This window comes from Dasypus novemcinctus, chromosome 16 (genome assembly GCF_030445035.2).
Source record: "Dasypus novemcinctus isolate mDasNov1 chromosome 16, mDasNov1.1.hap2, whole genome shotgun sequence".
In the NCBI taxonomy this organism is placed as follows: Eukaryota; Metazoa; Chordata; class Mammalia; order Cingulata; family Dasypodidae; genus Dasypus; species Dasypus novemcinctus.
Window position 1 is genome coordinate 71,346,235 of NC_080688.1, and position 25,056 is coordinate 71,371,290.

Sequence of the window (25,056 nt, forward strand, 5' to 3'; positions counted from 1 at the left end):
GTTTGGATATAGAAATAAAAGACCCTGGCCTCCTGGAGTTTATAGTGTAATGTTTAGTAAGTGATCAATAAATTGAGGCTATTAGCCATAAATGTTTCTTATCTTGTATTCAACTTTATCTCAGTGTGTTTAACCTAGCTTTCTGGCCTTGCTTTCCTTCTGTCCCTTTTCCTATAATAAAGCTGGTAGACATATGGTACCTATGGGCACCTTGTGCTTTCTGGCACCCATGCTTTGTTCACCTTGACATCTACTAACCTAGAAGGTTCTTTCTTTCTGTTTTCTATCCATTTAAATCCTTTTCACCCTTCAAGGACCAGCTGACTCCATTGCAGTCATTCTAGATTAATTTAAATATAGATTCATTCTTGTTTTTCAAGCTGGATTTGGCAATTCAGGACCCATTACCCTTCCATATCAATTTGATGATTGGACTTTCCAATGCTGCAAAAGAGGCTATAGGAATTTTTATTGAGATTACATTGAATCCCTAAATTGCTTTGGGTAGAATTGACATTTTAACAATATTTGTCTTCCAGTGTTTGAACATGGAATATCTTTCCATTATTTAGATCTTGGGAATTTATTTTTTACAAGCCAAAACTTAAAGCCAGCGCTGGTTATACTCATGGAAATAAATTAGGTGCCAATAATTAAGAATAGTATAGGGGAAGTGGATGTGGCTCAAGTGATTGCACTCCTGCTGACCACATGGGAGGTCCCGGGTTCAGTTGCTGATACCACCTGAAGAAGACAAACAAGACAGTGAGCTGGCACAATGGGCAGGTATGGTGAGCTGATGCAACAAGATGATGCAACAAAGAGAACACAAAGAGGAAAGACAATAAGAGACACAATAAAGCAGGGAACTGAGGTGGCTCAAGTGATTGAGCACCTCTCCTCCACGAGTGAGGGTCCAGGTTCAGTTCCCATTGCCTCCTAAAGAGATGATGAGCAGATACAGAGAGCACACAACAAATGGACACAGAGCAGACAGCAAGCACAAACAATGAGTGGGGGAAATAAATAAATAAAATAAATCTTTAAAAAAAAACAGTATAGCCACTAAGAGTTAAATAAAATTTTAATGATTTTAAAAGTCAAGGGGCTTTGGTTTTTTTAATTATATAGATATTTTATTCTCAGCTACAAAAAGTAAGGTATTAGAAACGTAGTAAGAAAAAATTATTTCCCCCTATTTTAGCCTGCAATAGTTAACATTCCATTGGGCTCAGAGTAAAGATATAAATTAATTGTTGTTAGAATTCAGTACTAGAGTAGGTCATGCACATTTTGTGGTTAGAAAAATATGTAAGAATATATATATTGCATGTTATATATATTATATATAGTAATATAACAATTATGAAGCCAACTTAGACCATTGTCATGTTTGTTTAACAAAGTATATTGAACTTTGATGTCAACAAAGTATGAATGTGTTCTAATACATGCAAACAAATTCATACTCTGACAGTTTACTAGTAAATCCAAATATTAATAGTATGGTTATAAAACAACATGGTAGGGAGGAGTTATTAGACTCTAGAAGAAATTTGGATAAGGATAAATTTTGCTACATAAAAAAAACACTCTAGTAAATGGGGCATTATCAGATAGAAGATGCTGAAAAAACTTCTATGTTTTAAATGCTCTTAGAACCTACTCTTTCTTCCCCTATCCCTTCCTGTTTCACTACTTCTATAAAACAACAGAAATATAGAAGCTTACCACTTTTCTGATGAATTTTCATCATTGAGTATCATATAACTATAATAGAAATTTCAGGAAAGCTTCTACAGTGGTTTTCAAAATTGTTATTAAAACTGAAGTTATTCTTTAAATTTGTTCAAATTTAAAAATTGTTCATACACGCTTCATTTTCTGAATAGCAGTAATGTTGTGAAACTTCAGAAAACCATAGTAACAAAGCAGTAAATAATAGCTAAGGCAATGTATTTTTTAAACTGGAAATGTATCCAGCCCAGTTCCGTTCATGAATATGTTATATTAATACATTAAATATAGCATATCAGAATCTTATAGGAGAAGCAAAACTAAATTTGCCATGGACACAAAGATCTTTATGGATTTTTATAACACTGACAAGATTCTCATGATAACTTTCCTTTTCCATTGAAGGTCATTTATTTCCCTGGTACAAGTGAGCAAGGTCACTACAACATTTATCTGTTTTCTCTAATAATTTATACACATCTTAAATTTGGTAGGTCACAAAAGTTACAATGCAATCATTTTCCAATGTAACAGACAAATAAATAGCTAAAAATTAAATACTTCAACCCAACATTTGTTATTGACAAATTGGTAGTGTCACCTTCAAGTATGAAGGACTGCATCATCTGTTTTTTAAAAAAAATCTTGAATAAGTCATGGTATTTGGTTTAAAATGTTTAGACAGTTAAGTGTTTCCCTTTTTTTGCTTAAAGGAATATAATACAATCACCACCAAGTTGCTATCTTCACTCATTTTCAGTTGGGGTAAATTGACCATTAATTTGGTCCATGGCACAGGTTACATATATCACATTTTTGTCAAACAAACCTTATGTCTATAAGATTTCACATTTATAAGCTACAATACACACTGACTAAGTTGTCATTGCTTCACAGTTTTTTCAGAAAAATATCTACATTTGTCCTTGTGGAGTCAAAATGTTACACAATCATTTGTTAAGAAAATAAAGATGCACACTCATACTGTGAAATTATTAGAAAAATACTCTTGCAAATAAACTATATAAAGATAAAATGTACTTCAGAAGTGTGTGGGTTGTTTTTTTTTTTTAAACAATTGTCTATAAAGTACTGAGAAATCCGAAGGGAGTACCCTATAACAATACTTTATTAATTAATTAATTTAATTTTTAAAGGAGTTTTAGATTACAGAAAAGTTTCATCAAAAATATAAGGAATTCTTTATAATTTAAAAAATGCTTTTGGGAACACACCATGCTGATGATTACCATTATCTCAATTCTTTAAGACTTTGGAGAATGTGTATTATTACCTCCTATATATTGTGATTTTTGCAACTTTGACATCCATTTCTAAAAATCATTTTGAATGTGGGGACTGAATTAGTAAATACTTTGCTTTCAATTTTAAAATGTTAATCATGGAGCCTATAGAGAGATGTGTGTGTGTGTGTGTGTGTGTGTGTGTGATCTTACTCACTGACTATTTTATTCTTAGATCTCTAGTTGCCACTCCAGTTTCTTATATTAAAATTTTGATTACATATAATTGTAATTAACTCTAACTCACATAAGCAAAAAGGCAATTTATTGTGAGGATACCAGGCTGGCTAAGGGAAATCAAGGATGCTGGACTGCGGAAAAAGCCTGAAAACAAGTGCATCTGCTTTCTCCCTCTCTCGTCTTTGCTTCTTTCTTCTTTTTCCTTCCACATCATGTTCTTCACTTCAGCCTCCATGGTGGAAAACTGATGCCAATAACTGCTCCCAAGCACGCATCTCCTCTTGTCAAGAGAACGAGCAGACTCTGCATTCTTGCAATTACATTGCCCTTGGAGAAGAGCCCATTGGGTCAGCTTGGCTCATTGCCTTTCACTGAACCAATTAGCTGGGACCAGGAGGCAGGGGAACATTATTCAGAACTGCTTGTTGCTGCTTGTTGCTCGCACACAAAGGAGAGGAGGGACAGTTCCTAGAGAAAAGGATACTGGGGGAGCAACGTGAAGAGTCCCCTACAACATGCTACTTTGATCACATTCCAGAAAATAATTCTCAAGCTATGGCTGGAGTGTCATAGGATTATTTGAGGCAACTGAGGCAGAAGTTGAAGTTATCGGGATTGAGGGAGAAACTGCCTCTTCTGGTGCAGCTACATAGGTTGAGCAAAGAATAAAAATTTTTTAAAAAATTCTAAATGTCAAATTTCCATCATAATTGACTTTTTGTATTCTATTTCCAATTCAGTAGCCAGAGTGATCCTCTTAAAACATATGTCAGAACAAGACAGTCTTCTACTTAAAACCCTCAAATGTCTCTCCTCTCACTCAGACTAAACGTCTTGTCCACAACTACCTCTCCAGCCGCATCTGTTACTGCTCTTTCCTTTGTTCATCCCTCCAACACAATGGACTCCCCAGTCTATCATCCAGATACATTCCTGCCTCAGGGCCTTTGCACTTGCTCTTCCATCTCACTGGACTGTCCTTTGCCTTCACCTCCCTCATTTCTAAAAATGCCACTTTATCAGCAAGGCCTTGCCTGACCATCCTTTTAAAATTTTTGATTCCTTTATACTGATTATTCTCCTTCCCACCTATATTTCCTTCTGTAACACTATACTAAACAACAATTTGTATATATTTCATGTAACTATTTGTTTATAACTCTCTTTTCCTATTGGAATATAAGCCCCATGAGGGCTTTGGATTTTATGTGTTTTGTTCCCTTTGTTCAGTGCCTAGAACAGTGCCAGGCACTTAGGAGGAGTTCAATATATATTTGTTGAATAAATATATGAATGTATATTTCTCTAGACATTGCCTAGAGATTTTTAAAAAATGCAGGTTTATGAACAGCTATAGGTCAACAACTATATAGTCAACAACTATAGTAAGTGCTTTGAATGCTTTATTTGCCAGAAATCTATAATCAAAACAATGAATAAGGGATTTTCCCCATCTTACAGTTGTGACTTCGGAGGAAAAAAAGTGAAATAGCTTGTCCTAATGGTAAGCATTGGAAATGGGGTATAAACCCATGCCAGTTTGACAGACCCATTCAAAACCACCTTCTATTTCTACATTTCTCATGACTAATCCTTCTCTTCCACCCCTTTCTCTTCTACTTTCACTTCTTCATCTTTCTTTATATTTCCTACACTTTGGCTTCCTCCTCTTTTTATCCTTTTGGTCTTTTGAGAAATCTTCCCTCCTTGCTCAGACTATATAATGTTTTCTTTCAACTGTAGAGGAAAACTAAACTTCCTTTCCTTGAGTCTTTCCAGAATTGCTCTAATTCAAATTTTGAAGGAAAATAAACATCAGTGGTAACATGTCTTTGACTACATTCCCTGCCTTTCCAAACCTGATTTCACTTTTCCTTCTGCATGTAAATCTCAGTCTAGTTGGGATGGATGCCCAATGAAGAGCAACAGGACTTAAGTTTCATTTCTCTTTTTTCTTGATGACACTCTAACATGTCGTTTTGTCTAAAATACAAATATCAGCAATAAAACACAGCTGTCTCAAGAATGTACCATTTGGGAAGAGGACATGGATCAACTGATAGAGCATCAGTCTACCATATGGAGGGTCCAGGGTTCAACCCCCAGGATCTCCTGACCCATGTGGTAAGCTGGCCCACGTGCAGTGCTGCTGTGCTCAAGGAGTGCCCTGCCCTGCAGGGGTGTCCCCATATAGGGGTACCCCACACGCAAGGAGCGTGCCCTGTAAGGAGAACTGCCCCATGTGAAAAAAGCACAGCCTGCCCAGGAGTGGTGCCACACACATGGAGAGGTGACACAGCGAGATAACACACAAAAAAAGAGACACAGTTTCCCATTGCCACCGGATAATACAAGCAGATGCAAAAGAACACACAGCGAATGGACACAGAGAGCAGACAATAGGGGGGAAGGAGAGAGAAATAAATAAAATAAATCTTTAAAAAAAGAAAAAAAGAATGTGCTATCTGAAGTACCAGATTAGATTGGATAATATCTTTCAGTATTTGGTTAAATAAAATGTAACTCTACACAAATATTTTTGCATTCATAACATATGCAAAGGAAATACATGGGTATAATCTTTAAATTATTCTACACATTGATGTCATTTCAAAGGTTAATATAAAAGTTTGAGAGATTTAAGATCCTGGTGAAACCTAAGTTTTCAACCAACTAATTTTTAAAATCACTCAAAGAAACACATTTACCTAGAAATGAAATAGCTGAGGTTTGTCACCTGCAACTGGAGGAAGTGTGTTCATAAGTAAATTTTAAAAATTAACCACCTATGACAAAACGACCTTATGATTTATTGCAAGGCATTTTTATCCTGAATTTAAGCACATATCTCTGCATTAACAGAGATTAATAGTGTTCTGTTGTGCTCATATGCATCAATTCATAAGAAATTCATTCAAGTTTAAATGCTTTTCTTAATTCATCATGTCCAAGGCAAGATAGAGTGGCTATGCTGAACTATGTAGCCCAAGAATTTGGCTGCAGTATTGAAGATGGAGTAGGAGATATATGAAATAAATATTTGATACAAAAAGAGTGAGCAGAAAAGAGCTAAAAAGCTTTTCTCTAGTTCCCTGTGTTTTTTAACAGCTCAGAAAAATCTTCCCTTTAATTTTACGTTTTGAAGATGAAAATAAGAGATGCCTTCTTTAGGTGGCATCAAAATGTTGCTTTAAAGTTTAGTCTTTCTCACAAAAGCAGGAGAACTGAAAGCTTTAGGAGCAAAGCAAGCTGTGAATAGGGCTAGATTCACCATTTGAAACTGTCATTTGGGTTCGGTCTCCTTCCACACATTGGCTCAGGCGTTCCCAGTTGATTCCTGACAGGAGCTTCTTCCCTTATAGCACAGGATGGCTGCCAACTGTTCAGGCGTATCTCCTGCTCATTTTGAAATATTCTGGAATCATGTCTCATTGCTTTTGAGTCTTTTTCACTGGGTCATGTACCCACTTCTGATTCTGGGGGAGGTGATTTTTCCTTGGAGCCACGTGGTCTGAGAGTGGACAGAGAGTGACTCCCCAAATAAAACTGAGGTAGTGTTACTTTCAAAAGGGAAAGGAGCACTAAGGAAGCAAAACAAGAGATATCATCGATGGCCCTTTGGGACTTCTCAGTAACTGGTTGACAGGAAGAGATGGAGAGTTGATAATGCTTTCTGTTCTGAGAGAAGGCCTTATCTCTTGCTTTGCAGCCAGACACTTAGACTTCTCAAAATCTGCACTGCACACTCACACGCATGCACTCAGGAGACAGAGAGACGAAAAGCAGGTAAAATCTAAGCAAAAGCCATTACCACCACCAAACTCCAGGTAATATAATAAAATACAGAGAAAACCTGTAAAGATCAGTGTAAGATTCCAGAAGAAAACATTAACTGGCTAAAATACATTACCAATGCCTAGGGAGATGGTTAAAATGTGCTTTGTATCTAAATTACAGCTTTGGCTCATTGTGTATATGCCTAAATTAAGAGTTCCATAACTATCATCATATAATTTATTTACATGGATTCTTTTAAAATCAAGTGGATTGGTCTAAAGTTCCTATAAAAGATTTCCATTCAAGTAATGTCCAACCAGAAATATCAGCAACTACATATGCCCCAGTTATCACCCAAAAGTTGCTATTCTGGAATTCATGAAGAAATCTGCTTTGAGTGTATTGGTAGCACCAATTATGCACGTTTATATTTTCTATACTTTGATTCCTCCTTGTTTTATTTTCTCAATGAGGCCAGAAATATAATAGGGTGGCAAGAATTAGCCCAGAAGGAATTAAAATGATTAAACTGAACAAGCTGGAACATTTAATTGGAAAAGGCATAATATTATAATATTTGTATGCATAATTGCTAATTGCATGTGGTGCTGAAGTATGGTGATTCCTGTGATTTTTAAGAACTGAGACTACAAGCATGACTAGGAAATCAGCTGGTTTTTACCTTTGCCATTCTCGCTCAACCTTCGAATAAAATTAGAGAAGAAAAAAAAAAAGTAAAGAAACAACAGCTCGTTTTTAATTTTGACCCTCTACCTTGACTCTTAGATGTTTTTGCTACTCAGGGGCTCCCCAAGTTTCCTCCTTCCCCAGATCTGACCTTCAGCTTCCTTGTCAGTCAAATTAAAATCCTGTTCCCAACAAGTTAAATGGATAGTAGGCAAAAGGAATAAACTTCCTAAGGGAATTTGCATTTAAGAGATCAGTAACTCAATGACATCTCCCAATGGTGTGATCTGTCAAAGGGCAATTTTTGAGTAAGGGCCACCATAGCTCTTTACTAGCTGGCAATCTCGCCCCTTTGCTCAGGCTTGCATCCCATGGAACTCAGTAACACAAGAATGGTCCGCTGGATAAAGAGTGTTCATTGATGTTCCACAGTACATAAGAGAAGTCATAAAATGGCAAATTACAAAACTCACGACTTCTGTTTAATTCAAGGTCCTAAAACTGAAACATTTTTCCTGACAATATTTATTCCAAATATTGGACCTGATTACCTTAGCAGTGAGGGATTTAAGGCCATTTGGAAGATGAAGTTAAGTTTTATTCCGACATTGCAATTGAGGAAATGTAGACCCTATGGGCCAGTTCTACAAACAAACTTTCCAATTGTCATTTATGGTAACACCGATAGCATCCTTAAGATCCTGTTCTGAACGAAAATGGCACATCAGTATTGAAAGATTTAATTTTTATATTCATTAAAATAGTTTTAGTCCATGCTTTGTTACCTTCTGAAAGGATCTAAACAATAAACTTAGGCATACTACCACAGGCTTTCCATCAAAATGATCAATATTTTTCTGAATAGATGATACATGAAATATTGTTTAAATAGCAACTATTCTCTTTTTAAAATATACTTACCAAAATATTGGAAATATTTTAAGATATTGCTAGCAAAACTTATAAGTGATAGATATTTGAAGAGTAATGAAAAGTTTTCCATTATGCTACATAAATACACACACACACCCTCATTTGAATGTACTACTGCCCAAATACAGAGTTCTGAGATGTCCTATATTCAAATTCTTTTTCCTGTTTTCCACCACACAATGTTTTACATTTGAAATTATTCCAGTGTTGCAAATGATTACTGCCAGAAAAAAACACACACTGTAAAGGGCCTTTCATGTCTTTCACATGGATTTTTAGATCAGTTTCTGTAATCTAATTAGAATATCAGAAGGACTGGTCATAATCACATTCAAATTACCTTCAACTTGCTTCCTATTTCATTAGAGGAACTGGAGTTAAATACAATGAAACAATCTGTTACTAGAACTTTCTCATGTCAACATTCCAACCCTACCCCTTATTACTGTTTTTTTTTTTTCCACCTATAAGCTGTGGACTATTTTGATTAAATTTGATGGATGTTACTGTAATTTTATTTTTTAACAGAATTGGTCAGTTGTTTTCATTGATCCATCAATTCATCCAAAGTGCTGGATTTCATACCTCTTTTAGGCACAGCTTAACATGGGGTAAACCTCTTATTGAAAGGAAATTAATGAAGTACAACAATGAATCATTGACAACTCATCACAATGTGTTTGTCAGAAAAGGAAAGATAGTATTTAAAGATGGCTTCCCCTTGTTACAAGACACACACACATACACTTTGTTGATATTACGAAGTATTCCCTAAATGTTCATCTCTATAAATATACCACCAGGTAGAAGTAAAGCATATTTAAAGGGGAAAATATACAAATAGGTACATAAACCAGATGGTTGTAAAAGTGAAATTTAGTTATGTTGTTTAAAGCCAGTATCCAGGAAACATTTCATTTTTCAAAAAGAATGAGTACATTTGTCAAAAATTATTCCCTCCCAATTATTCTAAAACATCCTTTCTGTCCACTGCCATAACCATACCTTGATTTATTTTGGATGTTATCTAAAGACCATCAGTGATTTAAATTTGCATGGTATTAGAAGCTGACCATGTTAAGATTGCTTCTGTATATTAAAAACAGAAAAATATGAAGAATTCATGAAACAGCCAAATACTTTAATAGATGGGTACTTAGCATATTTTCTTAACAGATGTGATTTTCAACAAAGAACAACTTTCAACTTTTCTTAGAGATGTTTTTAAGTCAGTTGGCCGTATTCTTAAAACACCATCAGGAGATGGCTCCAACATCTATTACTGCAAAATTTCTATATATAGTATTTTTTCAAGAAAATAGGATTTAGAAATCCAAATTAATGCTATCACGAAAAAAGTTATCCAAAAAGTTACACTTTTCTTTTTCAATGATGCTATAATTGCTGTGAAACAACTTAACAAATTAGTACAGCTAGTTTGGAAGACAATTTGACAGTTTCTTACAAAGCTAAGCATAGTCCTACCATATAATTCAGCAATAGTGCTCCTAGGTATTTACATAGGTGAGTTGCAAAAACTCAAAAACCTGGACATGAATGTTCACAGTAGCTTTATTCATAATTGCCCCAATCTGGAAGTAAGCAGGATGTCCTTGAAAAGGAAAATGGTAAACTGTGATACATCCATACAATAGAATATTATTCAGTAATAAAGGGGAAAGAGCATCAAGTCATGAAAATACACGGAAGAACCTTAAATGCATGTTGCTAAGTGAAAGAAACCAGTCTGGAAAGTCTACATACTGTATGATTCCAACTATATGATGTTGTGGGAGAGACAACACCACAGACAAGTGAAAAGGTCAGTGGGTACAGGGACTCAGGGCGCAGAGTGAGGGAGGAATGAATAGGTGCAACATGAGGCACTTTTAGGGCGCTGAAACTGTCTGTATGTATGAGACTGTAATGGTGGGTACAGTACATTACACATTTCTCAAATCCTATAGAACTGTACAACACAGAGTGAGCCCTAATGCAAACTCTGACTATAGTTAACATATCAAAATTGGTTCATAAATTGTAACAAGTGTACCAGACTAATACAATGTGTGAATAATAGGGGAAAATGTGAGTAGGGGAGAAAGGGAGTATATGGGAACACAGTGAACTATATGCTTAATTTTCTGTTACCCTAACATTGCTCTAAAAATAAAACCTTTTAGTTATTAAAAAATGAATAACCCCTGGATTTCTATATAATCCTTTTATTTATTACCTCCAGGTATTACTTAGCCTTCAGGAAGTAACAAATAGCATTGGTCCATCTATAAAATAGGTTTCATTTATATTTAAAGCAAGAAATATTTTTTGTTCAGTGCTCTAGTACGTAACATACTCTCTGATACCATTCAGCTCTTCTCTGGATTACTGCCAGAAGAAAATTTGCTCTACAAATTTCCACCAAAAAGTGGTGTTTCAAAGTTCTGATAGAAATCATAGAAGGGAAAGTATTGTCAACATAGTGGCTTGTAAAGCTTTCATCATTGTCAAGGGCATAGTTGTCTTTTTTTATTGAGGGCAACACAAGGGCTAACTTGTAATATTGTTATGTGAAAATTGAGATTATCTTAGTTCCAGGGGTAAATGTAAGAGATACTTGCTACATTAATAGAATTTGAAATATCCCTCAAGCCTTTGAACAAAATCTTCTCAATAGGAAAAAAAAATAGAAGCAGAATTCTTTGGAATTGAACTATTTCAACTCTACTATTAGCAAGCCGACATGAGGAAAAGCCATTTGACCTGAGTCCCCATTTTCCCCGTCTCAGAATTTTCCTCCATCAGGAGAGGACATTCTTTATCATGTGAGATGCAGTCTGAAGAGAGAGGAATATAAATGCCTGATAAAAGAAAGGGATTCTCAACTCAAGATACCCAAACTTAGTGGTCAATGGAGATTCAGATGTCATATCTACAGACTTCTCACTTGGTTTCCCCAACTTTTCAGTTAAGGAGGTTTGGCTGAGATGATCTTAAGTTTCTGTTAAATATCTGAAATGTCAACCACAAGTGAGAAAAACAAGTATGGCCATAAAGAAACAAAATTTTCCTTGTATCACTAATTGGACTGAAAATGCCACCAACAATTTATTATGGATTCAAAAGATGGTACGCTGTGATGGCCTAGTGAAGTTAAAGAATAATTAAGAGATTTGTCTTATATTCTGTATCACAGGAATGTGTGGTCTAAGATTTCTCTATGGTTTCCATGGTTCACATAAAGATGCACAATCACTTGGAGTTGGCAGAGGGATTGAGATTGGACTCCAGGACCAAGATGCTTGGGCTCAAAACCTGGCTCTGCTACTTACTTGCTGTGTGAGAAGTTAGGCAAGATATTGAAACTCTGTGTCTCAGTTTCCCTCTGTATATGGAGATGATAAAAATAGTATCTATTTCAAAGGATTGTTATGAGAACGAAATCAATAAATATATATGAAGTACTTAGTACATATATGGGCATGGGCCCAGGAAATACTGTATAAATGTTAGGTGTCATTGCACATTCCAGCATTTGCCTTCTTAGAATGCTCTATAATCTTTGAGTGTCAGATGAATATATTTGAATATTATTCTGAGTGCTTTTATCTATGACATTTAAATAGGATTGAATTTTCATTAAATACAAAGTTGAGAATATCCAAAATGAGTTCCAGTAGCTGTATTAAAAGGTATGCCTTTTGCACTTAGTTAAGCAGGAATATTGAAATTCTACAATTGTCTTTAGACATTTCTAAGAAATGAGAGTTGAGTCTTATACAGGATCATTATCAGTCTGAAGATATTAAAAAGTTTTTACAGCTAAGGTCACCTATAATGTAAAAATTGTTAAAAGAGCTGTTACTATTTTTTAAATAGGAATTCACATAAAATTCTTGATATCCAGAGTGGCCTATTCAACAAATGGTGTCTGGAGAACTGGATAGCCATATGTAGAAGAATGAAAGAGGATTACCATCTCACACCTTATACAAAGATCAACTCAAGATGGATCAAAGACCTAAATATAAGAGCCAAGACCATAAAAACCTTAGAAAGCAGTGTAGGGAAACATCTACAGGACCTTGTAATAGGAAATGGATTTATGAATATCTCACCAAAAGCACGAGCAGCAAAAGAACTAATAGATAAATGGGACTTCCTCAAAATTAAAGCCTTCTGCACCTCAAAGGAGTTTGTCAAGAAAGTAAAAAGGGAGCCCACACAGTGGGAGAAAATATTTGGCAATCATATATCTGATAAGAAACTTATAACTTGCATATATAAAGAACTCCTATATCTTGAAAATAAAAAGATAAACAACCCATTTAAAAAATGGGAAAAAGACTTAAACAGACACTTCTCCGAAGAAGAAATACAAATGGCAAGAAAGCACATGAAAAAATGTTCCAAATCTCTAGCTATCAGGGAAATGCAAATCAAAACTACAATGAGATACCATCTTACACCCATAAGATTGGCAGCTATGAAAAAAACAGAAGAATACAAGTGCTGGAGAGGATGTGAAGGAAGGGGAACACTCATCCACTGCTGGTGGGAATGCAGAAGGATCCAACCATTCTGGAGGACAGTATGGCGGTTTCTCAAAAAACTAGCCATAGATTTGCCATATGACCCAGCAATACCACTGCTGGGTATATACCCAGCAGAACTGAAAACAAGGACACAAACCGATATATGTACACCAATGTTCATAGCAGCATTGTTCACTATTGCCAAAAGTTGGAATCAACCCAAATGCCCATCAACAGATGAGTGGATCAATAAAATGTGGTATATACACACAATGGAATACTACTCGGCTGTAAGAACAAACACACTACAAACACATGTGATAACATGGATGAATCTTGAGAACCTTATGTTGAGTGAAGCAACCCAGACATTGAAGGACAAATACTACATGACCTCAATGATATGAAATAAACAAGCTGCCCTAGATAGCAAGAGACTGAACGATAGGCTTACAGGAAATCGGAGGGTGGAGGAAGGATATGAGCCGATGTCTGCAAGGGTGTAATTTAAGACGAGATGGTGGTAAGTATGAACACAAAGAAGAGATAAAAGGGGGGCAAGGGGTTGCCTTTGGTTGGGGCTTTGCGGGTTTGAGGGTGGCTGGGGAGGGACGGATGGGTAACGTTGCCCAAAAGTGGGGGGAGGGAGGGGTAGCATACGAACACAGGAGAGGGTCAGGTGTTGGTGGAGAGTAAAATGCCGAGAAAATCATATCAAAATATAATAAAGAGGGTTACCTGTTTAGAATGCTCGGAGGGGAGGGTCTGATGCAGGACGGGCTCCTGGGGAATGTCTAAATGCTCATTCTGCCAGAGTGGGTGACACCATGGGGTAGAAACCCAAGTAGTGAGAGTGGGGGTGGACCCACATCCTGGGGAGGACTAATGCCATCCAATAGAGGGAACTGTATCCCTCGAGAGAAAGGGTGGCTCCCAGGGCATTGGGGCAGTTGAGCAAGTTAGGCCCTGAACACTATTCCATCTATCTCTGGAAGTGGCTCCTCAGGAAACGGAGGTTGGCTGTCACTGTGGGTACCAAGGTGGAAGGGAAAATGGACGTTAAATGTGTGGAACCAAAGTAAATGGGGGGTAAGAGAGGAGTTTCTTGAGAGTACACAAGGATGAATATAAAACATGTAATATTACACCATAACATATAGGAGATGACAGACTGATAATGTAAACCATAATGTAAAACATAGGATAACTAAAAATGTAAAGAACTGTGTATCCTAAAGTATGCACCATAATGTAAGCACAGATGTTACCTTGTTAGAAAGCTAATGTCTCAGACTCTGTACATCACTTTAAGTAAATATGATATGAATAGGGCGTAAGAGTATCACTGTGGAAGGGAAAAGGTTTTCTGGTGGATGTGTGGGAGTGCTGTATATTATATATATACATTGCTGTGGTCTAGGACTCCTGTGTAGAAAAGCTGAATAACTAGGGGGGGGGAAAAAAAAAAAAAGAAAAAGATAGGATGTGGAATTTTTTCAAGTCAACATTCTTTATCTAAGTTCTTTATCTAACTTTATCCAAGTTCTTTATCTATCCTTTAAACCCATCGCTATATGCCATTCCCTAGTAAGGGACCATGACATTATATTGGGCTTCAAATTTCGGGGAGTTCTGGATCACAGAGTGTTTTCAACAGTGGCAATGGAGGGATACTGGTATGGGATACCAATGACAGGTGATATATGGCTGACAGGGAGCTGTACAGAACATATGTCCAGGGTGCATGGTAATGTTTGGATATGCTCATAGTGGCAACAATTAAAAACCACAGCAGGGGGGGGTACTGGGTTCCTGGCCAGTGGTGCTCTGTCGTGGTCCCTAGGGGAGCAGCAACAGTCTCCCAGGTACAGTGGCGGGGACCGGGAGGGAGTGAGGGTTCAACAGTGAGCCCCTGATGCTAATGACTATGCTTGTGAGCTGATAAACCTAAAATAAGAACAAGGCCTAGAGCAACATTGTGCCTGGGAATTTCCTCCTGTCAGCCTTCATGTTACTCAAATGCGGCCAGTCTCGAAGCCAAACTCAGCATGTAAATGCAATGCCTTCCCCCCAGCGTGGGACATGACACCCGGGGATGAGCCTCCCTGGCAACGAGGGACCACTATCAACTACCAACTGATGATGCAACTGGAAAATGACCTTATACGGAAGGTTCAATGCGGATCAGCAGAATAGCCACGTCTACATAAAATACCATGACTTTAAAATGCTGTTTGACCTAAAGTAAGGGGGAAATGGAAAGGAGAAATGAGTTTATATGGCTACGAGTTTCTAAAAAAGAGTCTGGAGACTGGCAGAAGGATTGCCCTCATGCACAACTGAGCAGAGTCAGAGAGACAGATAAAGCAGATACAACCCCCAGATATTGGTTCCTTTGAGGGCTAAAGAGACCCATGGGAGTTATGGTCATGGCCGATGGGATTAACTACCAGGGCAGATGGCCCCTCTTTGGAAATAGTGTTTATGTGTGATGAATCTGGACTCAGATGGGATCTCCCTTCATAAGACTTTCATGCTAATGTGCTGGAGGTGCAGTTAATGTTGGGGTTTAAGATATATTTAGGGGATTTGAATCTCTGGACTGACAATGTGATAGCCAGGTCCTGAGCCTCAACAGACTGCAGCACCTACAATCTGATCTATTGGACTTACCACACTCAGCTAAGATGGAGTTGAAGAAGGACAACCACCACACCATGGAGCCTAGAGTGATTACAACTGAAAATGGGAGGATTGCATCCAGCATCCATGTGGAATCTGAGCCTCCTCTTGACATAGAGGTGCAATGGACACAACCAATCCAATGTCCACATAGAAGAGGTGGCATTGGATTGGGAAAAGTGGACATGGTGGACGATGGGTATGGGGAAAGGCAGGAAGAGATGAGGGGTGGAGGCGTCTTTGGGACATGGAGCTGCCCTGGATGGTGCTTCAGAGGTAATCACCGGACATTGTAAATCCTCACAGGGCCCACTGGATGGAATGGAGGAGAGTATGGGCCATGATGTGAACCATTGTCTATGAGGTGCAGAGGTGCCCAAAGATGTACTTACCAAATCCAATGGATGTGTCATGATGATGGGAACGAGTGTTGTTGGGGGGGGGAGAGGGGGGGTGGGGGGGTGAGGTTGAATGGGACCTCACATATATGTTTTTAATGTAATATTATTACAAAATCAATTAAAAAAAATCTAAAAAAAAAAAAATTCTTGATATCCAACATCTTAAAAAAAAAAATGGGTGACCCCTGGCATGTATGTCCCATGCCATCAACTAGAGCAGAGTAGAGGTGATCCCCTTTAGAGTGGAAGAGTAGTCTCCAGAATGCCACATTCCCCACTATTCCCTACTGTCTTTATTCAACCTGCTTCACTCACAGTTTCTGGACTTCTCCCCAAGATGTGTTTGTATCCATAGTTCCTTTTAGCATGAAATAACAAAAAATGTAAATAGAGATGAACAACCAGCAGTCCTGTTACATAGTACACCAATGACAGCTTCTCCTGATTTACATTGCTGGCTACTATAAATAAGCTTGTTTATTTTGGGGAGGAGGTGCTCTTACTATTTATTGCAGAGACTCCATGCATTATTTTTCAAAATGAGACCTCTCCTAACTGTACTTGGCAGGCTGGTCTGTCTCCTGTCTCCAGCTGCCCAGATTTCCTATCCTTTAATCAGGATGGAAATTGAGCTTTAGAGTGATTTTGTCATTTCCCACTTCACTTTCATGCTACAGAATCTGTGCTACTACTATGACGCTGCTTGCTGTCACCTGTCTGAGCCAGTAGAAGGATAGCCTTGGAGACCCTCCTGTGGGGAAATAGCTGGGCTAGGTCCTCGATGCTGATGAGAATGTTTTCCCCTTCCTAGAACTCCATCACGTAGCTGACAGGAACAACGCTGTTGGTGGTGTCCTGATGAATGGGGGCATAAGGTGAAACTTAAAAATTTATGTTGGAGTCAGGTGTGAAAGTGAACTATTGCAGAAAAGCTCAATTAACGTATGATTGACAAACAATAGACTGCACATATTAAAGTGCACAACTTGATAAATTTTGAAATATGTATACGCCCATGAAACTATCACCACAATCAAGACAATTAACATATCCATCACCCCCAAAGTTTCCTAGCCCCTAGGCAAACACTGATCTGCTTTCTATCATGACAGATTAGTTTGCATTTTCTAGAGGGTGATAAAAATGGAATCATACAGTATGTGCTCTTTTTTTTCACCCTGGCTTCTTTTACTCAGCATACTTATTTTGAGATTTATCTATTTTATATTCTTTTTTATTTTTGAGTAGTATTCCATTGTGTAGCGATATCATAGTTGGTTTATCCTTTTGCCTGTTGCTGGACATTTGAGTTGTTTCTAGATTTTTGAATTATGCGTAATGCTGCCATGAATGTTCCTGTGCTTATCTCACTATTGATAACCCTGAGCATAGCGTAAAACCTCCAAGTCCATTCCATTCCAAGTGAGGGTTTACCCATTCCACATTTCTGAATCCCCTTCCAATGGTGAGAAATCCTAGATGACTATTACCTCAAAATCTGGTCCTAAGTTCAAAACTATGAGTTAAATTGTTGCCATTATTACTGTTATTATTATTCAAATCTGACCATACCACCTTCTAATGGGAAAAATGTGAATACTGAGTGGCCAAGCACTTGATCAATGAAATGTAACAGGTTTTAGCCCAATCAACCCCCCAGATATTTTAAACAACTAGAGACTAGTTCTCTGTGAAAACATGTTCTCCCCACATACCCTCCTAGTTCTTTTCATATCTAGAAAAGCTTAGTCAATATGTCATAGACCTTTTAGTGGATCTGAAAATATGACAGAGTAGGAATGTGATACCTGTAATAACAACCTTGCCACAATTCAGTTGGTCCTGCAGGATAGAGAGACAATTGGATAGTTTTCTAAGTGATAGCAGTCCAGGAGGAATTGTTGCAATCTTCAGGTCCATACCAGAAACAACGATGTAGAGTTTTATCTACCTTGTTCATTCTTTTTTTTAAAGATTTATTTATTTATTTGTTTATTTATTTATTTATTTATTTATTTCTCTCCCCTTCCCCCGCCCCAACCCGGTTGTCTGTTCTCTGTGCCTATTTGCTGAATCTTCTTTGTCCACTTCTGTTGTTGTCAGTGGTATGGGAATCTGTGTTTCTTTTTGTTGCATCATCTTGTTGTGTCAGCTCTCTGTGTGTGCGGCGCCATTCCTGGGCAGGCTGCACTTTCTTTTGCGCTGGGTAGCTCTCCTTATGGGGCACACTCCTTGCGCGTGGGGCTCCCCTATGAGGGGGACACCCCTGCATGGCAGGACACCCCTGTGTGGCAGGGCACTCCTTGCACGCATCAGCACTGCACATGGGCCAGCTCCACATGGGTCAAGGAGGCCTGGGGTTTGAACAGCGGACCTCCCATGTGGTAGACGGACGCCCTAACCACTGGGCCAAGTCTGCCACCCCTTGTTCATTTTTAATGAGACTAGTTCCTCTAATTCTATTGCCATCGAGAAAATATATGTCCAACCCTCTAAAAGTTGGAATGAAGAATATATGCATAAATGCAAACAGGCATTGAGGGGTGTAAGTATGTGTGTGCAAGCCTTTAAACATTTGGAATTGTTTGTAGGGATCCGTGGCTTTAATAAAGTGCAAAAAACATTTTATTTATCCCTTCTTTATTCAGAATAAAGAAGCCTTTAATTCTGAGTTTAAATTATAGCCCTTTTCTCATTTATGATGACAGACTAAATAAACAAATATCTGTCTTTTTTTTCCCCAGTGACCTGAGCCTAGAATCTCACAAGGAACAAATATATTCAAATATGCACTGTACCTTAAGTCTATTCCAGTGGTTCTTAACTCTGGAATCGCTGGAGTTCTTAGTTGTTGTAGGAGTGGTTTGTGGTTTCTGTGTAAACCAAGAACAGTTAACATTTGAAGGTTTGTAGATTCTTTAAAATAACCTCTAATGGCTTAAGGATATTTCTGAAATGAGTTCTTCCCTCATCTTTCTCAAGTGATAATCTCATCACCTTTATTGTGGTTTTCAACACTAGTTGCACAATAGAAACACTTGGGAGTCTCAATGGTTGTGCTGTCATTTAAATATCAATGTCAGCCCCACCCTTAGAGATTCTGGTTTAATCTATTGGGATGAAACCCATCCAGTGGATTTTTTTTTCTTTTTTTTTTTTTTTTGTCCTAGAATAAAGTGTTCCTTTCATTTGGTCCTCAGAATCACAAGAAGTTGACTGGTTCTGTTGCCAATACATCCAGATAGCTAGGTATTGCTTAACTTCAACTTTATAATGTCTGTGCCCTTCATCTTTAGTCTTGATTCACTCAACTTTTCTGGCTTGTGACCCAAAGCACTGCAGAGATTTGTACCAGATATGCCAGTGGGTTTTCCCAGTAGACATTCTCCTTATCCTGTATAATGTTATTTCTCAGCCCCAGCGAGGTATTTCTGAAAAGCCCCATTCTGCTAGCTTTTGGAAATGTGCCCATAAATATTCAGACCACACCTGAGAAGCGGCAGATGCAATGGAAACTGTCTTTTTCCGAAATGTTGCAGATCAGTTAGAGCAAACAGAACAGCAACCCTCAAGGAAAACTGTCATTCTGGGCTCTTTTTGACCATAGTAACTATGTGAAAGCAGGTGCAGCTTTGATGAGAACCACGATATTTTTCCAAAACTCCCTAGGTGATTATAAAGTGAACCACTGGTCTATCCCGTAATCTCTCAAAGGACCTCTCTTATCCCTTTTCTCTGATCTTTCTGTTACACTTTCCCGTTAATATTTCATATTGAGGGTTCATTTGGACTCCCCATTGGTGAGCAATTCATGTCCTGTTTCCTGAGACTCTCAGAAGCCTAGACATTTGAATTATCTCCTACTGAGCAAGCTGAACATATGGGCGAACCCCCTTGAAGGTTAAGCAAGGCTGGGAGAAATCCTGAGGAATCCAGGACTGAGGTGTAGACCCACATCTGGTCATAGACTCAAGGAGTGTTAGGGCTTGAAGAGAGCTTAGCTACTGTGTTGTTCAAATATTTCATTTTGTGGATGAGAAAACAGAAGCTTAAAGGTTTTAAATGCTTTGCAGGGGTCAAAGAACTTGTGAAGACATGGGTAGCCAGGCTTACCTATCTGACTACATCCTAATACTTCTCCTGTTAAAGGATAGTATAATCCCTTCCCAGTGAGTGCTAAGGTGGAGAAAAGGCATTTCATTTTCTCTGGGGCAACCTACCCTGGTGGAGTTTCTCTATATATTAGGCCTCCAAAGAAAATAAGGAAGATATTGTTAGCAGGGACAAGATTTCAAAGTACCACTTAGTATGAGAGGGATATGCCTTAGGAGTTCTGAAATTTCTTAAGCTTCTGAATGCTAAGATTCAGTCATATAATAGTACATTCCACATAAATAATTAGTGAGTCTCTATTTGTTTGACTATTAATATTATTTATTTGACAGTATTGTTTCTGTTCATGGTATTAGTTATTAACTAATTAAGGGAGTGTATCCTCAAGTCTTGTAAATCCCTGTCCCAAAATTAAATATTCATTTCCTGAGTGTGTTCTTCACATTTAAGAATTTACAAAAACATTGAAATTATCAAGAGAAGTAGGGATGAAGGATAAGAACAAATAGTGCATTTATTTCAAGGTTGCACTTATACTAGAACCACATGTGTAAGCAAACATCCTTTATATTCAATTTCTTTGCCAATTTTCTTTTAAAAGCATACATATATACAGTAGGTTTCTACCTAGAAGTAATTACTTTTTAAAAAATATATAATGTTCAGAAAGGGGCAAGGTAGGAGCAGAGTAAGGATCTCCAAGAATCAGCTTGTGCCACAGGGCAATTAGTAATCACCCAGAGCTATCTGAAGTACCTGTTTGGGGACTCCAGGAGACCAGAAGAGCATCCTGCAACATCCTTCAATGAATGGAAGGAGGAGAATGCCCACCTGCAGAAAAAATTCATGAGTAGAGCACTCTATACCATGGAGACTAGTGCCCATACTCCACTGGCCATGCAAGTTGCCTTGGGAGCTATTCTGTGGCTGGAATTGGAAACTCCATTGCCCAAAAACAGGGGAGGAAGAGATGATTGATTACTGACTTCAGCTACTGACTAGTAAATTTGGCTGGCTAAAGTATAACCCTAAGAACAGCTAAAGTTTGAGCCTGTACAAGTTGGAAAGAGGCTGGTAGCTGACATTTTGACTCCGCCCCCAGCATGAGGGGAAGCAGGGCTGATTGAAAATCACAGTGATGGTAGGGACAGGCTTCTTCCCACCCACATAGGACTGCAGCTCTAGTCTAAGCTCTAGCCCCACCTCTGGCAGGGAGGAAGCTGGGGGACCTGCATCACCCTCTCTGGGTAACTGCAGGTGCATTTTGGCCAGCACAGACTGAATAATCAGACACCTGGGGCTCCATCCCTGCACCCCAATAGGATAGGAGAGGAGCTGCGTTTCCTCAGCCTCTCTGGGCAACTGCTCGCACTTTCAGCCCTCACAAACTGGTTTGTTGAGCATTTTCAATTCCATCTCCACCGCTCCAACCCTATAGGATCAAAAGGGCTGGTGTTTCTTCAGCCTCTCTGGGAAACTGCAGGTGTTTTCAGCCCACACAGATTGAATAGTTGGATGCCTATAGCTCTATCCCTGCCCCTAAGTTAGGTAGAAGAGGACTTGTGTTGTTGCCTTTCCAGGCAACAATAGGCACTTTTGATTGTGGACCCACCCCCATCCACCAATAGGATAGGAAGGGGCTAGTGTTTCCTCAACCTCTCCAGATAATGGCAGATACTCTTAGCCTACAGAGACTGAATTGTTGGGTGCCTGTAGATCGACCCCACCACCCAATAGGATAAGAGGGAGGTGGTGCTTCCTTAGCCTCTCCAGGCAATGGCAGGCACTTTAGGCCTACATGGACTGAACTGTTGGGCATCAGTGGTTCCATTCCCACCTACTAAAGGGCAGAAGGGACAGTGTTCCCTCAGCCTCTCAGGACAATTGCAGGTACATTTGGATCACATGAATTAGATTATTGGGTAGTCCAGAGGGTTCATCACCCCCCCTCCCAGCAGAGAGTTGGGGGGACCAGTGCTATGTCAGTTTACCTGGGCAACTGTGGTCATTTTGGACCTGCATGGTATAGATTGCTGTCCATACCTGCAGCTCCATCCCCACACAAGGGAGGAGAGGAAGGGGTGTGAAGCTTCATCAGTCTCTCTGGGCAATCTCAGATGGTCTGGCCTGCACGACTTGGATTATTACACACAGCTGCGGGAGAAGTTTCATTGGTCCCTGGGACAACGCAGGCAGCTTCAATCTCCACGGCTTACAATACCAACCACATCCTCAGCTCCTACTACACAACCAGCAAGGGAGAAATGGTAAGAAAGCTCTAAACTAAAGAGAGAAAATGCATCCAGAATAAATACATCTAGTAAGCCAGATGCTGAGACACCAACAAAAAATTAGTATCCACACTAAGAAACAGGAAGCTATGGCCCAGTTAAAGGAACAAGATAAGCCTCCAGATGGCATAAAGAAGTTGAGACAATGAATCATAGATGTTCATCAAATCTTAATAAATTCAATCAGATGATTATAGAGATTAAGGATACTAAGAAGACATTGGGTGAGCACAAAGAAGAATTTGAAAGCATACATAGAAAAATAGTAGATGTTATGGGAATGAAAGGCACAATAAATGAAGTTAAAAAATACACTGGAGTCATATAATAGCAAATTTGAAGAGGCATAAGAAAGAATTGGTAAGCTTGAAGACATGGCCTCCAAAAGTGAAAATACAGAAGAACAGATGAAGGAAAGAATGGAAAAAATTGAACAGGGTCTCAGGGAACTAAATGACAGCAAGAGATGTGCAAATGTATGCCATGGGTGTCCCAGAAGGAGAAGACAAGGGAAAAATGGCAAAAGGAATATTTGAAGAAATAATGGTAGAAAATTTCCCAACCCTATTGAAGGACATAGATATCCATGTCCAAGAAGCACAACATACTCTCATCAGAATAAATCTGAATAAACCAAGTCCAAGACACATACTAATCAGAAAGTCAAATGCCAAAGACAAAGAGAGAATTCTGAAAGCAGCAAGAGAAAAGCAATGCATAATATATAAGGGATACCCAATAAGATTAAGTGCCAATTCTCCTTAGAAATCATGGAGGCAAGAAGGCAGTAGCATGATATATTTAAGATATTCCAAGAGAAAAACTACCAGCCAAGAATCTTATATCCAGCAAGATTGCCTTTCAAAAATGAGGGCGAGTTTGAAATATTCACCGATAAACAGAAACTGAAAAAAAGTTTATAATAGACTGTCCTTGCAGGAAATACTAAAGGGAGTGCTACAGCTGGAAAAGAAAAGACAGGAAAGAGAGGCTTGGAAGAGTATAGAAATGAAGATTTTTTTCAGTAAAAGTAACGAAAAGTGTCAAAGGGTGGTGAAAATAAAATATGACAGGTAGGACCCAAAGGACAAAATGGGTGAAATAAGAACTGCCTTTACAGTAATAACATTGAATGTTAATGGATTAAAGTTCCCAAACAAAAGACACAGACTAGTGGAATGTATAAGAAAATATGAAATATCTATATGCTGTCTACAATAGACTCACCTTAGACCCAAGGATAGCAATAGAACAAAAGTGAAAGGCTGAAAGAAGATATTCCATGCATGCAATAACCAAAAAAAAAAAAAAAAAAAAGTTTCAGTAGTTATATTAGATGAAATAGATTTTTAAAGCAAAACTGTTCTTAGAGATAAGGAAGGACATTATCTATTAATAATTGGGGCAATTCACCAGGAAGAAAGAACAATCATAAATATATATGCACCATAAAACTTCTAGAAGAACCATAAAAATTCTAGAAGAAAATGTAGGAAAATATCTTCAAAACCTGGTGGTAGGTGGTAGATTCTTAAAGGAAATGAGAGAGGGACTATGATGGACTTCTGATTTTTAATGTATGCAGAAGTTTTAATTAGTTTTACTGTAAGAGTGTGTAAATAGAGCTGATGGTAACACATTATATAGTGAGTAGCAGCAGGTTTATAAATGGAAATGTGGCTGGAAAGTGTAGTCTAGGGATGTGAACGTCAATTGAAAGAAAGCTAGAGAATAATCTAGGGACTGAAAACCACAGTGAACCTAGAGGTAGGTGAGAATTGTGGTTCATAATACAGATACAAGAATGTCCTGTGAGCTAGAGTAGATATACATCATTATTGTAGGATGGTGGGAATGTGGAGAAGCATGGGGAAAATACAGTTGGTGTGACCTATGGACTGTGGTTAACAGTAATACTGTAATATTCTTGCATCGATGCGAAAGATGTACTTTATCGATAATGGGTCATGTATGGAAAAGTGTGCCAAATGTATGCTATGAACCATGGTTAGTATTAATAATCTGATGATATTATCTCATAATCTGAAACAAATGTTCCATCATGACGTGATGTATTTGTGAAGGAGTGTTGTATGGGAATTCTACACATATGCATACTTGTTTTCTAAGTTCACAACTTCTATAGTATAAATATATTTTTTTAAATAATAAGGTGGGGTTGGGGGGAAATACACCAAATGTAACATATAGACTGTAGTTCCTAGTAAGATTTTGATCATATTCTTTCATAATTCGTAACAAATGTTTCACAACAACGCAAGGTGTTGGTTGTGGGTTGATGTATGGGACCCCTGTACGATATTATGCATTTTCACAACTTTTACTATACATTTATTGTTTATATATGTTCATGTATGAATTATATGCTTCAGTAAAATTAAAATGTATATAATGT

At 38.1% G+C, this 25,056-nt stretch overlaps 1 protein-coding gene and 1 non-coding gene across 2 annotated transcripts in view; one reads left to right on the top strand and one right to left on the bottom strand.

Annotated features, from left to right (window-relative positions):
- Positions 1-25,056, top strand: part of RAB27B (RAB27B, member RAS oncogene family) — a 189,207-nt gene that overhangs the window by 71,727 nt on the left and 92,424 nt on the right. The window lies entirely within an intron of this gene.
- On the bottom strand, positions 19,750-19,883 carry LOC111764469 (small nucleolar RNA SNORA16B/SNORA16A family). The gene has a single exon (XR_002797063.1). It is a non-coding gene; the product is annotated as a small nucleolar RNA SNORA16B/SNORA16A family (small nucleolar RNA).